This window comes from Haematobia irritans, chromosome 1, assembly GCF_050003625.1.
Source record: "Haematobia irritans isolate KBUSLIRL chromosome 1, ASM5000362v1, whole genome shotgun sequence".
In the NCBI taxonomy this organism is placed as follows: Eukaryota; Metazoa; Arthropoda; class Insecta; order Diptera; family Muscidae; genus Haematobia; species Haematobia irritans.
Window position 1 is genome coordinate 151,867,848 of NC_134397.1, and position 16,663 is coordinate 151,884,510.

At 36.7% G+C, this 16,663-nt stretch overlaps 1 protein-coding gene across 1 annotated transcript in view; it reads left to right on the forward strand.

The window, feature by feature from the left end:
- The window catches only part of LOC142222025 (uncharacterized), a 681,854-nt gene that overhangs the window by 438,648 nt on the left and 226,543 nt on the right, over positions 1-16,663 (forward strand). The window lies entirely within an intron of this gene.

Consider the following 16,663-nt stretch of genomic DNA (forward strand, 5'->3'; position numbering starts at 1 on the left):
TGCAATGAAGACAAAAACTGATTATCGAGAATTTACTTGTACTTTGTTTTTTTTTTGTCGATTATTGTAAAAAAAAAAACTATGAGATATGACACGCCATATTGAAGGGCAAACACAAAAAGTAAATTTTCGTTTTTATTTTGAAATTATTTGAAGATTACAAAATAAACTATATTTGATTAAAGTTGGGTAGAAATTATAGAATTTCAAAAACCTAAGGTCTCGATGGTGAACATCCTACGAGCAAAAAAATAATAAAATTAGACAAACAAAGTTCTTTTCTCATTTGCTTGTCGCTGTAAGGAAGTTTCTTTGCAAGAAAAGTATATACTTTTTGTGATAAACGTTCTTTTCGGGATGTAAAACCAATTTCATGAAAACTAACTCAAAAAACAATATTTTCTGGCTAATTGCATTTTCCCTCACATCTTTCTCACTTCCACAAGGTTTTTTAGTTCTTAGCACCTTTTTCTGTAATAGAAACAATGTAGAAGAAATTATTCGATTTTATATTTTTCTTTTTTTTTTAATTTTACATTTCGCCTGGACGGAGAATCGAACCGAGGACCATACAGTTTCTAATCGAACACACTATTCACTGAGCTATGCAGCTGTTATTGTCATCAATAGATAATTATTCATATGAGTTATATTTATGTAGCATAGCTATTAAACAACTTTATTTAACAGAAACATACATTTAGTTGGGCACCGTGGAGCAGTGGTTGCTATGTCTGCCTTGTATGCCATGGGTCCTGGGTTAGGCACATCTGGCATTATTTTGAGGACCGAAATGTGGCCGTAAATTTTTTCCGACCACAGCGATAGCTTGCGCAAGCGCACAGCCGTTGTTGCAGCTGACTGTTTGGCCAAAATGTCTAAAGACAAAAGATGCAGCATGGCATTAAGGGAATCTGTTCTTGTCTTACTGAATGCGCCTGGGATACATAAGCACGCCATACGCTGGACTTTATCTTAAGCTGTCGGTTGCTAAAGTGCTGGCCACCAGACTTCAACACCATATAACATTATAGGTCTAACCACTGTCGTGTATAGCCAATGCTCAATTTTCGGTTTTAGTCCCCACTTTTTATACCCTCCACCATAGGATGGGGGGTATATTAACTTTGTCATTCCGTTTGTAACACATCGAAATATTGCTCTAAGACCCCATAAAGTATATATATTCTGGGTCGTGGTGAAATTCTTAGTCGATCTAAGCATGTCCGTCCGTCCGTCCGTCTGTTGTAATCACGCTAACTTCCGAACGAAACAAGCTATCGACTTGAAACTTGGCACAAGTAGTTGTTATTGATGTAGGTCGGATGGTATTGCAAATGGGCCATATCGGTCCACTTTTACGTATAGCCCCCATATAAACGGACCCCCAAATTTGGCTTCCGAGGCCTCTAAGAGAAGCACATTTCATCCGATCCGGCTGAAATTTGGTACATGGTGTAAGTATATGGTCTCTAACAACCATGCAAAAATTGGTCCACATCGGTCCATAATTATATATAGCCCCCATATAAACCGATCCCCCGATTTGGCTTGCGCAGCCTCTAAGAGAAGCAAATTTCATCCGATCGGGCTGAAATTTGGTACATGGTGTTAATATATGGCCTCAAACAGCCATGCAAAAATTGGTCGATATCGGTCCATAATTATATATAGGCCCCATATAAACCGATCCCCAGATTTGTCCTCCGGAGCACCTTGGAAGAGCAAAATTCTTCCCATTCGGTTGAAATTTGGTACGCGAAACCACTTTTCGACAAAAAGTTTGGAACTCTAATTCCCAATAGTAAGGCGTGGTGTACACAGACCCCGGGGAATAAAAGATATATAGATTTCTACACTGATGGCTCCAAATTGGATGGACAAGTGGGTTTCGGAGTATATTCTAAAGATCTGAACTTCGAATTGCGAAAATATTACCGAATCACTGTAGTGTTTTTCAGGCTGAAATATTAGCTATAAAAGAGGTGGCGAATTGGCTGAGAAGTAGCGTTCCAAAAATTGTTGGCATTAATATATCCTCAGACAGTCAACCTGCAATAAAATCCTTGGACTCTGTGTTCCTTTATTCAAAAACGGCCATCGACTGCTGCAAATCTCTAAATTAGATGGCTGAGCAGTACAATATTCACCTAATATGGGTGCCTGACCATAGGAACATACCGGGGAACTGTCAAGCAGACGAGTTAGCAAGGCTAGGAAGTACCTTACATATTCCAAGGGAACTAGAATCTGTTGGTATGTCTCTGGCATCCTGCAAGCTCTTACTGCGTGAGAAGGCCGTCATGGTGGCAAATGTGGGAGTATTGCAAGCGTTGTAACGACACCAAGCAAATATGGTCCCATTTAAATTTGAACCGCACACTAGATATGCTAGTGTTCTCAAGACATCAGATTTCACTTCTGATATCTGCTATAACGGGTCGCTGCCTGATAGGCGAATTTGCAAAAACTATTGGTGCGAAGTATAATGACTATTGTATGAGCTGTCATGATGCGGAGGAAAAGGAATCAATTAAATACCCCTTGTGTTAGTGTCCTGCATTTTCTGTAAGGCGTAAGCAAATTTTAGGGGCATAAAGCTTTAGATTACTGGCGGACCTGGAAAACGTTATCTTAAGCAGTCTGTGAATGTTTTTGGAACAATCTGGTTGGTTCAACAAAGGAAAATAATAGAGAAGGTTCAGTGGTTAAAATTAGAAGTGCCCATATGTAATAGGTACTTTTAGTTCAAATTTGGTATCACAATGGACTGAATAGTCTAAGTGAGACTGAATCTTAATCGGCCTGCCACTTTAACCTAACCTAACCTAAGGGTCCTGGGTTCGATCCCTGCTTCGACCGAACACCAAAAATTTTTTTTTTGTTTGTTTTTTTTTTTTTTACATGTAACAGGTTGGCTGATAAGTCCCCGGTGTGACATATAGATGGCGACGCTAGTATTAAATGCATATTAGTTTTATATAGTGCCAACCTTCAAATGATTCGTGTCAAAATTTGACGTCTGTAACTCAATTAGTTTGTGAGATAGAGCGTCTTTTGTGAAGCAACTTTTGTTATTGTGAAAAAATGGAAAAAAAGCAATTTCGTGTTTTGATAAAATACTGTTTTCTGAAGGGAAAAAATACGGTGGAAGCAAAAACTTGGCTTGATAATGAGTTTCCGGACTCTGCCCCAGGGAAATCAACAATAATTGATTGGTATGCAAAATTCAAGCGTGGTGAAATGAGCACGGAGGACGGTGAACGCAGTGGACGCCCGAAAGAGGTGGTTACCGATGAAAACATCAAAAAAATCCACAAAATGGTTTTGAATGACCGTACAATGAAGTTCATCGAGATAGCAGAGATATCAAAGGAACATGTTGGTCATATCATTCATCAATATTTGGATATGCGGAAGCTCTGTGCAAAATGGGTGCCGCGCGAGCTCACATTTGAACAAAAACAACAACGTGTTGATGATTCTGAACGGTGTTTGCAGCTGTTAACTCGTAATACACCCGAGTTTTCCGTCGATATGTGACAATGGATGAAACATGGCTCCATCACTACACTCCTGAGTCCAATCGACAGTCGGCTGAGTGTACAGCGACCGGTGAACCGTCTCCGAAGCGTGGAAAGACTCAAAAGTCCGCTGGCAAAGTAATGGCCCCTGTGTGATGCGCATGGAATAATTTTTATGGATTATCTTGAGAAGGGAAAACCCATCAACAGTGACTATTACATGGCGTTATTGGAGCGTTTGAAGGACGAACTCGCGGCAAAACGGCCCCATATGAAGAAGAAAAAAGTCTTGTTCCACCAACGCACCGTGCCACAAGTCATTGAGAACGATGGCAAAAATTCATGAATTGGGCTTCGAATTGCTTCCACACCCACCGTATTCTCCAGATCTGGCCCCCAGCAACTTTTTCTTGTTCTCAGACCTCAAAAGGATGCTCGCAGGAAAAATAAATTGGCTGCAATAAAGAGATGATCGCTGAAACTGAGGCCTATTTTGAGGCAAAATCGAAGGAGTACTACCAAAATGGTATCAAAAAAATTGGAAGTTCGTTATAATCGTTGTATCGCTCTTGAAGGGAACTATGTTGAATAATAAAAACTAATTTTGACAAAAAAATTTGTTTTTCTTTGTTAGACCGGGGAGTTATCAGCCAACCTGTTATGTACTATAGAAATAGTCCCTAAATTCGGTTATTCTTTTATATTTGGCTTTAAATTTGTTTTTATTTTTTTATTAAAATAAAATATCTCTATGAAGATTTTATTGTAAAGTGGCTTTTTACTTTAACATTTAAAAAGGAAATGCATCTTAAATGTATCCTTCACTTCTTAGGATTGGACTCAATACTAAAATAATTAAAGTAAAAACAAAATATGTGGAACTTATAAAACACCTTTTTCATCACGGTGGCTTACGAAAGTGACACTTGCAAACCCCTTTTGTAATAGCCAATTTTTATACCCACCACCATAGAATGGTGACGGGGATATAATAAGTTTGTCATTCCGTTTGTAACACATCGAAATATCGATTTCCGACTATATAAAATATAGATATTCTTGATCAGGGAGAAATTCTAAGCCGATATAATGATGTCCGTCTGTCTGTCTGGCTGTCTGTCTGTCTGTCTGTCTGTCTGTCTGTTGTAATCACGCTACAGTCTTCAATAATGAAGCAATCGTGCTGAAATTTTGCACAAACTCGTCTTTTGTCTGCAGTTCGAACATGGGCTATATCGGTCCAGGTTTTGATATAGTCCCCATATAAACCGACCTCCCGATTTGGGGTCTTGGGCTTATAGAAATCGTAGTTTTTATCCAATTTGCCTGAAATTTGAAATCTAGAGGTATTTTACGTCCATAAAGAGGTGTGCCGAAAACGGTGAGTATCGGTCCATATTTTGGTATAGCCCCCATATAGACCGATTTCCCGATTTTACTTCTTGGGTTTCTAGAATCCGAAGTTTTTATCCAATTTGCCTGAAATTTGAAATCTAGAGGTATTTTCGGGTCATAAAGAGGTGTGCCGAAAACGGTGAGTATCGGTCCATATTTTGGTATAGCCCCCATATAGACCGATTTCCCGATTTTACTTCTTGGGTTTCTAGAATCCGAAGTTTTTATCCAATTTGCCTGAAATTTGAAATCTAGAGGTATTTTATGTCCATAAAGAGGTGTGCCGAAAACGGTGAGTATCGGTCCATATTTTGGTATAGCCCCCATATAGACCGATTTCCCGATTTTACTTCTTGGGCTTCTAGAATCCGAAGTTTTTATCCTATTTGCCTGAAATTGTAAATCTAGAGATATTTTCGGGTCATAAAGAGGTGTGCCGAAAACGGTGAGTATCGGTCCATATTTTGGTATAGCCCCCATATAGACCGATTTCCCGATTTAACTCCTTGGGTTTCTAGAAACCATAGTTTTTATCTGATTTGCCTGAAATTGTAAATATTCTGGTATTTTAGGCTCACAAAAACGTGTATCGGATTAAGTTTTTATCGGTCCATTTGGTAATGCCTCCATATAGACCGACTTCACTTCTTGAGGGTGTAGAAGGCGCACTGATCATGAAAATTGCTTGAAACTCAATGTAAAATTTCCAGATTTTACTTCTCGGGTGAAAATCTACAGATTTAAGATTTCAAATTTCAAATTGCACACTTACTAGAGATGTTAATGATTCCACTAAAACTCAAACAAAAATGGTTCTTATAAATCCAGAATCTGATATAGTCCTCATAGGTGAAATCTTTAAATTTATTTTCTGGAAGTGTCCTCAAGTCCTCAAGCCCTCCTGAAATTTCAAAGGAAACCCTTATATTTGGTTCATGGTTGCGGGTATTTAAGATTCGGCCCGGCCGAACTTACTGCTTTATACACTTGTTTTTTTTTAGATTTTTCCCTGCTAAATTTATATTTAAATTGTTCTGAGATTATTTTTTTAACAACTTTATTCATTGTAAAACACCTTGACATTAATAACTCTATGTAATGTCACATTTTTTTTTATTTAAATGAAATTCCCGTTTTCCCACACCTATTGGTATAGACCCCAAGAAATGACCAACATCATGTATTAACACAAAAAAAAAACTGTCCAACATTTTGTTCTGTATGTTAATGTATTTTTTGGTCATTTTTATTGTATTTCAACTGAAACATTTCCTTGAGATATTACGGAGAATCTCTTCAAGGCCATTTAAAAGGGTTCGAAAAATTCTTTGGAAAAAAGGAAACACACAAGCTTTAATTATTGCTGTAAGGAAAGAAATATTATGTGACATTAATGATGTTTTTTATGGTCGTTTTTGTTGTTGCTGTTATTATTGTTGCTGTTCTTCAAAATTAACAACAATGTTTACTGGTTAAGGACCCTTGGCTTGGCCATCTAATCTCACACTTTCCCATTTACCATTCAAAGAAAGGGTCTTAAATTCCAATTTTGTAATCATCAAAATGTGTAGAAATTGTCTTCTACACATTTCTCACTTACTTTTGGACCGAAAAGTTTATAGCCTTCCATTAATTTCCTTAGCATCGTATAGCTCGTAACCAAGACAACAAACAAATATGCAAAAAGTTTTGAATTATCTCTTCAGCGGTAAACAAATAGCCCTTAAACGGAAACCGGATATACAACTCGTCTATTTTGGGTAAAACACGAAGAAATCTTAATATTGGTCTGTGCGTTTTTATCTCCGCGTCCATGTTTAATGTACTACACCCTCGATTTCTCGGTTTGGTGATTTGTTGGGATGTTGTTGTGTTGGTTATTTGCTTGTAATCATAATCAAGTGGTGTGGAACATTGTTTTGTAAAATTGTAAAACATTTTGCAACATTAACAGGTCATTGCGTCTTTGATGTCGAACACATAGTGAGAGAGAGAGAGAGACTCAATCCCATGGCTTATAAGCACCTAACTTGCAGACGAACACAGGCAGGATGTATATGCTTAGTTGTTGGCCTAAGTTTGTGGCAGGTACAAGTGTCTGCCTGCTCCTTCAGGCAAACTTCGGCCACATTGGTTCATTGAGCAATCACCACCTTCATTTAGGAAACACCAAAGCTGTGTTATTTGACATCGTTTACGAGTACCCCATGTATTTTGTAGTTGACTTTTCCCCAAAGAGGACATTTAGAAAGTCTAGAGTAAAGAAAACGTAGACAAGCTGAGAAGGACAAAAGTTATTCTATTGTAAAACAAAAACTGATCGCCTGCGGCTTTACATTTTACATCGATGGATATTTTCTTTAAGTAATAAACTAGAAATTGTGTAGCATTGTTTTACCCTTCACCATAGAATGGCGGGTATACTAACTTCCCAGCAAAAAAGCGTCGCCAAAAAGTAGTGCAAATGTTCTTTTTGGATCCGGAAGTGGTGCAAAATTGGCGCTAAAGCGATTAATTTAACATGGGCTTGTCATAGGATGGATGTCCACCGTTTTAACAGCAGTCGCACTGAATTTCGGATCCAAAAATATTCTTTTTGGATCTGAAAGTGGTGCAAAATTTAGCGGTGAAGCGATGAATTTAACATGGGTTGCCATAGGACGGATTTCCAACATTTTAACAGTCGTTGCACTGAATTTGCATCACTTCTTAAGGTACGATTCGAATTTAGTGTTTTGGATGAGAATTAAAAAATGTTGAATATTTTGCCAAATAAATAACTCGTATATCCTCCACCATAGGATGGAGGGTATATTAACTTTGTCATTCCGTTTGTAATACATCGAAATCTTGCTATAAGGCCCAATATATTATGGGTCGTGGTGAAATTCTGAGTCGATATAAGCATGTCCGTCCGTCTGTCCGTCTGTTGAAATCACGCTAAGTTCCGAACTAAACAAGGTATCGACTTGAAACTTGGCACAAGTAGTTGTTATTGATGTATGTTGGATGGTATTTATTGCAAAAGGGCCATATCGGACCACTTTTGCGCATGGTTCCCATATAAACCGACGCTCAGATTTGGCTTACGGAGCCTCGTGGAAGTGCAAAATTCATCCGATCCAGTTGAATTTTGGTACATGGTGTTAGTATATTATCTCTCACAACCATGCAAAAATTGGTCCACATCGGTTCATAATTATATTTAGCCCCCATATAAACCGATCCCCAGATTTGGCTTGCGGAGCCTCTAAGAGAAGAAATTTTCACCCGATCTTGCTGAAATTTGGTACATGGTGTAAGTATATGGTCTCTAACAACTATGCAAAAATTGGTTCACATCGGTCTATAATTATATATAGCCCCCATATAAACCGATCCCAAGATTTGACTTCCGGAAACTCATGAATGAGCAAAATTCATCCGATTCGGTTGAAATTTCGTACGTGATGTTAGTACATGGTCTCTAAAAACCATGCAGAAATTGGTCCATATCGGTCCATAGTTATATGTAGCCCCCATATAAACCGATCCCCATATTTGACCTCCGGAGCTATTGGAAGAGCAAAATTCACGCGATCCGGTAGATATTTGGTATGTGATGTTAGTATATGGTCTCCTACAACCATGCAAAAATTGGTCCATACAAGTCTTAATTATATATATCCCCCATTTAAACCGATCCCCAGATTTGACGTCCGGAGCTATTGGAGGAGCAAGATTCATCCGATCCGGTTAAACTTTGGTACGTAGTGAAATTTGGTACATTGCGCTAGTATATGGCCACCGTATAGGAGCCACCGTGGTGCAATGGTTAGCATGCCCGCCTTGCATACACAAGGTCGTGGTTTCGATTCCTGTTACGACCGAACACCAAAAAGTTTTTCAGCGGTGGATTATCCCACCTCAGTAATGCTGGTGACATTTCTGAGGGTTTCAAAGCTTCTCTAAGTGGTTTCACTGGAATGTGGAACGCCGTTCGGACTCGGCTGTAAAAAGGAGGTCCCCTGCCATTGAAGTTAACGTGGAATGGGGCAGCACTCAGTGATAAGAGAGAAGTTCACCACTGTGGTATCACAATGGACTGAATAGTCTAAGTGAGCCTGATACATCGGGCTGCCACATAACCTAACCTAACCTAGTATATGGCCGCTAACAATCATGCAAAAATTGTTCCCTATCGGTCTATAGTTATATATAGCCGATCCCCAAAAATAATCTACCAAAATTTTATTTCTATAGAAAATTGTTTTTTCATTACTATGGAAAATGTTGTCAAAATTATTTGCGTATTTAATCGGCCTTTTTTGTTTAATATCTAAACGCTTTTCAAAAATCCCCAATTTTTCTAGATTGTATTTATCATTTTTTCGACAAAATTTCAATAATTTGTAGGATTTTATTATTCTTACTCTGTTTTTAGCCGATTTGAAACATAAAAGTTTAAAATACCCATTAAAAATGCAAATAAAGCAAGTTATAAAAAAGTCAACAAATTTGAAGACTATTTTATTATTCTTCAGAATTATTAATGCCAAGTTGACCTTAGTAAAACAAACTTTTTATTCATTTTAATATACTCATTTTTAAGTCGAATCACTTAAATATAAGAAAAACGACTTCTTTGAAAAGTTTATAGACTTTTGGGCAAGGAAAAAACTTTATATCAGAGAAATGTAGCTTAGGCTAAATTCGCATTCTTATTTTAAGGACATGGAATCTTTGGGCTCACGACAATATTTTTATCCAGCAAAAAATTGGGAAGTACTTCTAAAGGCACAACATTAAAAACACTTCCAAAAATGTGCTTCCAAAGATGTTCTTTATTTTAACTACTCAGGAAGTTATTTTAACTAAATGTTTTATAACTCGATTTTTCAATTTTTAAAGGATAATTTAAAATTTTATTGTTTCAAATGGGTTAAGAACAGCACAAGAATTAATAAAATGTTATAAATTATTTAGATTTTATCAAAAAAAATGGTAAATCCATTGTAGAAATTTTTGAAAATATTTGATTTCAAACGTTTCTGATAAGCGCTAGAATGCATTAAAAAGCATAAAACATTTTAAAAATTATTTATACGTCAAAATATTACAAAATTTCGTTATTCACTTCCAAAACACTGATTTAGGTTCACACACACCTTAAGAAGTAATGCAAATTTAGTGAAACGGCTGCTGAAATGGTGGACATCCGTCCTATGACAAGCCCATGTTACATTCATCGCTTCTGCGTCAATTTTGCACTTCTTCCGGTTCCAAAAAGTACATTTTCACTGTTTTTTTGCGACGCTTTTTTTTGCTGGGAATTCAGTGCACAGACCTATGTCAATTTCAAGAAAATTGAATAGTTCGCTTTTTCACTCTCCTTTAAAAACTTCGGGCAAGCGGACATGCCATAAAGAAGCAGATTTTTGTCTAGACGCACGTTCCCCAACCATCCCTGAAAAAATAATTTTAAATAGATCTCTTTTTTTGCATACATCACTCATAAAATGTAAAATTATTATTTTTAAATTGTATTACATCCTTTTCGCAACAAATTATTAATTCGACCTCGTTCGCTTAGTCATGCTTAGTTGGCTTAAACCACTAAAGAACTCCTTGCATTACTATCCCAACTTATAATGGTTTTTGATGCTGCTTCTATTGCTCCTTGGTTGTTTTGTTAATATTTGTTTTTGTTTTCGAGTATTTCACTGTGATTATGCGAATATTTTACGCATTCATGAATTTTGTAGATGCTTAAGCAGCATCAACAGCAGGCACCAGGTATTTGAGCACCTCTTAGGTGTTTTTCTTTATGGCGACCGCTTGCTTGCTTTTACTTTTACACTCGCTAAGTTCTATACGAATTTACAAAACACGCCGCCAGCTAATGCCTAAGGAGGCTAAGGACGACAATAGTTCTTCACACTTTAAGGGTTAAAAGTTTTGCTCATCTCAAAGGGGAATGAGTTGTAATATCCCCCGAAAGCCTCTTTCATAAAAATGCCCAGTCATCCCTGCGGGTCCTTGTTTGGTATTTTTCATGAATATTTGCCTAAGCGTTGGAATTTTCTTCTTGATGTCGTCTCTGTCAACTTCTCCATTACTATAGCCACCGTTGTTGTTGTTGTTGTTGTTATTTTGCCATTGCCCGTTGTTATTTTGCCTTTAACAAAGTTTTAAGTGGTTATTGTCCTGTAAAACATTTTTCGAAATTATTTTTACTTTTAGTTATTTAATGTTTAAATATTAAATAGCATGACTTTTTGAATTTTATGCAATCTCAGTTTTTTGGTAATGCTTGTGAACTTGACCTAAGACAATTTCAATTTTAAATAATAATTAACGAACTAAAGCTCTTCATTAGTCAATGTTACGGATCTGTGTTTAGATTAGGAGGTAAAGAAGCTCTCCCTTATATTTTGGCATAGCATTTTGAGATTAATTGTAAATTTAATGGGTATTGTAAGTTTGCCATTCTTTTAAGAGTCCTAAATTATCTTTTTGAAAAGAAGTGAATAAAAGATTTTATGTATTAGTGTGGAAGTCTCTATCGAATACGGAAGTTATATCCAATGGTATAGATTTTTTTGCGTACCCATTATTTCAATCAATGATCCGAATAGTATGATTGAAGACATTTCAATTAAAAAATTTATTGGATCAATTAATTTCGTGATTGAATCAGAATTTTTTTTTTGTGTGTATCCATTGTAACTTCGAATCAATGGCCCGAATATTAAATATCGCATACAAGAATTTCCTTTGACAGTTTTCAATAAAGAAAAAAAAAACTGATTAAAAAAAAATATACTTTAAATTAACAGGTTGGCTGATAAGTCCCCGGTCTAACAAAGAAAAACATAATTATACCCTGCGCCACACTGTGGAACAGGGTATTATAAGTTAGTGCATATGTTTGTAACACCCAGAAGGAGACGAGATAGACACATGGTGCCTTTGGCAATAATGCTCAGGGTGGGTCCCTGAGTCGATATAACCATGTCCGTCTGTCCGTCCGTCCGTCCGTCCGTCCATCCGTCCGTCCGTCCGTCCGTCTGTCTGTGAACACATTTTTGTGATCAAAGTCTAGGTCGCAATTTAAGTCCAATCACCTTCAAATTTGGAACATGTTCCTAATTTGGGTCAGAATAGAACCCTATTGATTTTGGAAGAAATCGGTTCAGATTTAGATATAGCTCCCATATATATCTTTCGCCCGATATGCAGTAATATGGACCCAGCAGCCAGAGTTTTACACCGATTTGCTTGAAATTTTCTACAAACATAACACTTACTCGTATAGTCAAGTGTGCAAAATTTGATTGAAATCGGTTCAGATTTAGATATAGCTCCCATATATATCTTTCGCCCGATATGGACTTATATGGCCCCAGAAGCCAGATTTTTGGTTGAATTTGGTTGAAATTTTGCACAGGGAGTACAATTAGTAATATAGTTATGTGTGCCAAATTTGATTGAAATCGGTTCAGATTTAGATATAGCTCCCATATATATCTTTCGCCCGATATGGACTAATATGGTCCTAAAAGCCAGAGTTTTGGCCCAATTTGGTTGAAATTTTGCACAGGGAGTAGAATTAGCATTGTAGCTATGCGTGCCAAATTTGGTTGAAATCGATTCAGATTTAGATATAGCTCCCATATATATCTTTCGCCCGATATGCACTTATAAGGACCCAGAAGCCAGAGTTTTGACCCAAGTTGGTTGAAATTTTGCACAGGGAGTAGAATTAGTATTGTAGCTATGCGTGCCAAATTGGGTTGACATCGGTTCAGATTTAGATATAGCTCCTATATATATGTTTTTCTGATTTCGACAAAAATGGTCAAAATACCAACATTTTCCTTGTTAAATCGCCACTGCTTACTCAAAAAGTTGTAAAAATGACTCTAATTTTCCTAGACTTCTAATACATATATATCGAGCGATAAATCATAAATAAACTATTGCGAAGTTTCCTTAAAATTGCTTCAGATTTAAATGTTTCCCATATTTTTTTACTAAAATTGTGTGCCACCCTAGTGCATTAGCCAACTTAAATTTTGAGTTTATATATTTTGTAAAAGTCTATCAAATTCTGTCCAAATTGAGTGATATTTAAATATATGTATTTGGGACAAACCTTTATATATAGCACCCAATACATTTGACGGATGTGATATGGTATCGAAAATTTAGATCTACAAAGTGGTGCAGGGTATAATATAATCGGCCCCGCCCGACTTTATACTTTCCTTACTTGTTTTTTTTTTGTCAAAATTCCTTTTTATTATTCAACATAGTTCCCTTCAAGGGCGATACAACGATTATAACGACCTTCCAATTTTTTTGTATACCATTTTGGTAGTACTCCTTCGGTTTTGCCTCAAAATAGGCGTCAGTTTCGGCGATCACCTCTTCATTGCAGCCAATTTTTTTCCCTGCGAGCATCCTTTTAAGGTCTGAGAACAAGAAAAAGTCGCCGGGGGCCAGATCTGGAGAATACGGTGGGTGGCGAAGCAATTCGAAGCCCAATTCATGAATTTTCGCCATCGTTCTCAATGACTTGTGGCACGGTGCGTTGTCTTGGTGGAACAACACTTTTTTCTTCTTCATATGGGGCTGTTTTGCCGCGATTTCGACCTTCAAACGCTCCAATAACGCCATATAATAGTCACTGTTGTTGGTTTTTCCCTTCTCAAGATAATCGATAAAAATTATTCCATGCGCATCCCAAAAAACAGAGGCCATTACTTTGCCAGCGGATTTTTGAGTCTTTCCAAGCTTCGGAGACTGTTCACCGGTCGCTGTCCACTCAGCCGACTGTCGATTGGACTCAGGAGTGTAGTGATGGAGCCATGTTTCGTCCATTGTCATACATCGACGGAAAAACTCGGGTGTATTACGAGTTAACAGCGGCAACCACGGCTCAGAATCATCAACACGTTGTTGTTTTTGGTCAAATGTGAGCTCGCGCGGCACCCATTTTGCACAGAGCTTCCGCATATCCAAATATTGATGAATGATATGACCAACACGTTCCTTTGATATCTTTAAGGCCTCTGCTATTTCGACCAACTTCATTTTACGGTCATTCAAAATCATTTTGTGGATTTTTTGATGTTTTCGTCGGTAACCACCTCTTTCGGGCATCCACTGCGTTCACCGTCCTCCGTGCTCAATTCACCCCGCTTGAATTTTGCATACCAATCAATTATTGTTGATCTCCCTGGGGCAGAGTCCGGAAACTCATTATCAAGCCATGTTTTTGCTTCCACCGTATTTTTTCCCTTCAGAAAACAGTATTTTATCAAAACACGAAATTCCTTTTTTTCCATTTGTTCACAATAACAAAAGTTTCTTCACAAAAGACGTTCTATCTCACAAACTAATTGACTTACACTGAAAAAAAGCATGCCCGGTTCCAAAGATTTTGTCTTTACTTTAAAAAAATTTGTTTTGATTCCGAGCCAAAGAAGCGGAGAATACAAGTAAAGATACTTTTAAGACACAATTCTCTTTTAAATTTGGGTTTTGTGTACTTGCTTCTAGGAAGCAAATTTAAAATTTTCGCTTTCTCAGCTTTTTTTCTTCATATGCTATCAAAGTCCTTTAAAAACGAGTTAACGACAACTTTATTTTCCAAGCTAAGACTCGACTTCCAGAAGAAATTATTCTATGTTTCAAGTAAAAAGCTTCTTTAAAATAAAGTGTTGAAAAACATGTCCTATATTTGAACGATTTTTTGCTTTGTAGTCAAGATACAAAAAGACAACAAATTTAAAGACAATTTCATTAAATTTAAAGAATTTTTCTGAATTCTTAAAGTCAAGTTGACCTTAGCCCAAACATTTTTTCTTTCATGTTATGATACCCATTTTTAAGCCAAATCACTTAATAATAAGGACAATACAACTTCATTGAAAAGTTTATCGACTTTTGGACAAGGAAAAAAACTTTATATTAGAGAACTGCGTCTTCCATGCTAAACAAAATTTGCATTCGTATTTTAAAGACACGAAATCTTTGATCTCACGACAATATTTTTTTCAGTGTACCGACGTCAAATTTTGACACGAATCATTTGAAGGTTGGTACTATATAAAAACATGTATATACGGCCGTAAGGCCAGGCCGAAGCTTATGTACCCTCCACCATGGATTGCGTAGAAACTTCTACTGAAGACTGTCATCCACAATCGAATTACTTGGGTTGCGGTAACTTTTGCCGATGACAAGGTATCTTAAAACTTCCTAATACCGTAATACATACCACGTAGTCCATACGTGGTTAATATTATACTTAAAATGGCCGTTTAAATACGTATATAATTAAGTTTGACAAAATTTTCTATAGAAATAAAATTTTGAAAAAATAAACATTTTCTATAGAAGTAAAATTTGGACAAAATGTTTTATAGAAATACGATTTTAACAAAATTTTCTATAGAAATAACATTTTGACAAAATTTTCTATAGAAATAAAATTTTTACAAAATTTTCAAAATATTTAAAATTTCGACAACATTCTCTATAGAATTAAAATTTTGACAACATTTTCTACAGAAACAAAATTTTGCCAAATTTTTCTATAGAAATAAAATTAGACAAAACTTTCTATAGGAATAAAATTTCGACAAAATTTTCTATAAAAATAAAATTTTGACAAAATTTTCTATAGAAATAAAATTTTGCTAGATTATTTTTGCTCGAGTGACAAGCATGATTATAAACCGATTTGGACCAATTTTTGTGTGATTGGGGATCGGCTGTATATAACTATAGACCGATATGGACCAATTTTGGCATGGTTATTAGCGGCCATATATTAACACCACGTTGTAAATTTCAACCGGATCGGATGAATTTTGCTCGTCCAAGTGGCTCCGGAGTTCAAATCTGGTAATCGGTTTATATGGGGGCTATATATAATTATGGACCGATATGGACCAATTTTTGCATGGTTGTAAGAGACCATATACTAATACCATGTACCAAATTTCAGCCGTATCGGATGAAATTTGCTTCTCTTTGAGGCTCCGCAAGCCAAATCTTGGGATCGGTTTATATGGGGGCTATATATAATTATGGACCGATGTCGACCAATTTTTGCATGGTTGTTAGAGACCATATACTAACACCATGTACCAAATTTCAGCCGGATCGGATGAAATTTGCTTCTCTTAGAGCAATCGCAAGCCAAATGTTGGGGTCCGTTTATATGGGGGCTATACGTAAAAGTGGACCGATATGGATCAATTTTTGCGTGGTTGTTAGAGACCATATACTAACACCATGTACCAAATTTCATCCTTATCGGATGAAATTTGCTTCTTTTAGAGCAATCGCAAGCCAAAACTGGGGGTCCGTTTATGTGGGGGCTATACGTAAAAGTGGACCGATATGGCCTATTTGCAATACCATTCGACCTACATCAAATAACAACTACTTGTGCCAAGTTTCAAGTTGATAGCTTGTTTCGTTCGGAAGTTAGCGTGATTTCAACAGACGGACGGACGGACGGACATGCTCAGATCGACTCAGAATTTCACCACGACCCGGAATATATATACTTTATGGGGTCTTAGAGCAATATTTCGATGTGTTACAAACGGAATGACAAAGTTAATATACCCCCATCCTATGGTGGAGGGTATAATAATATAGACCTATATCAATGTTACCCCACAAATGCTTATGATTACTAATTCAGCAAGAATGGTTTAGGGTATGATATAGTCGACCCTGCC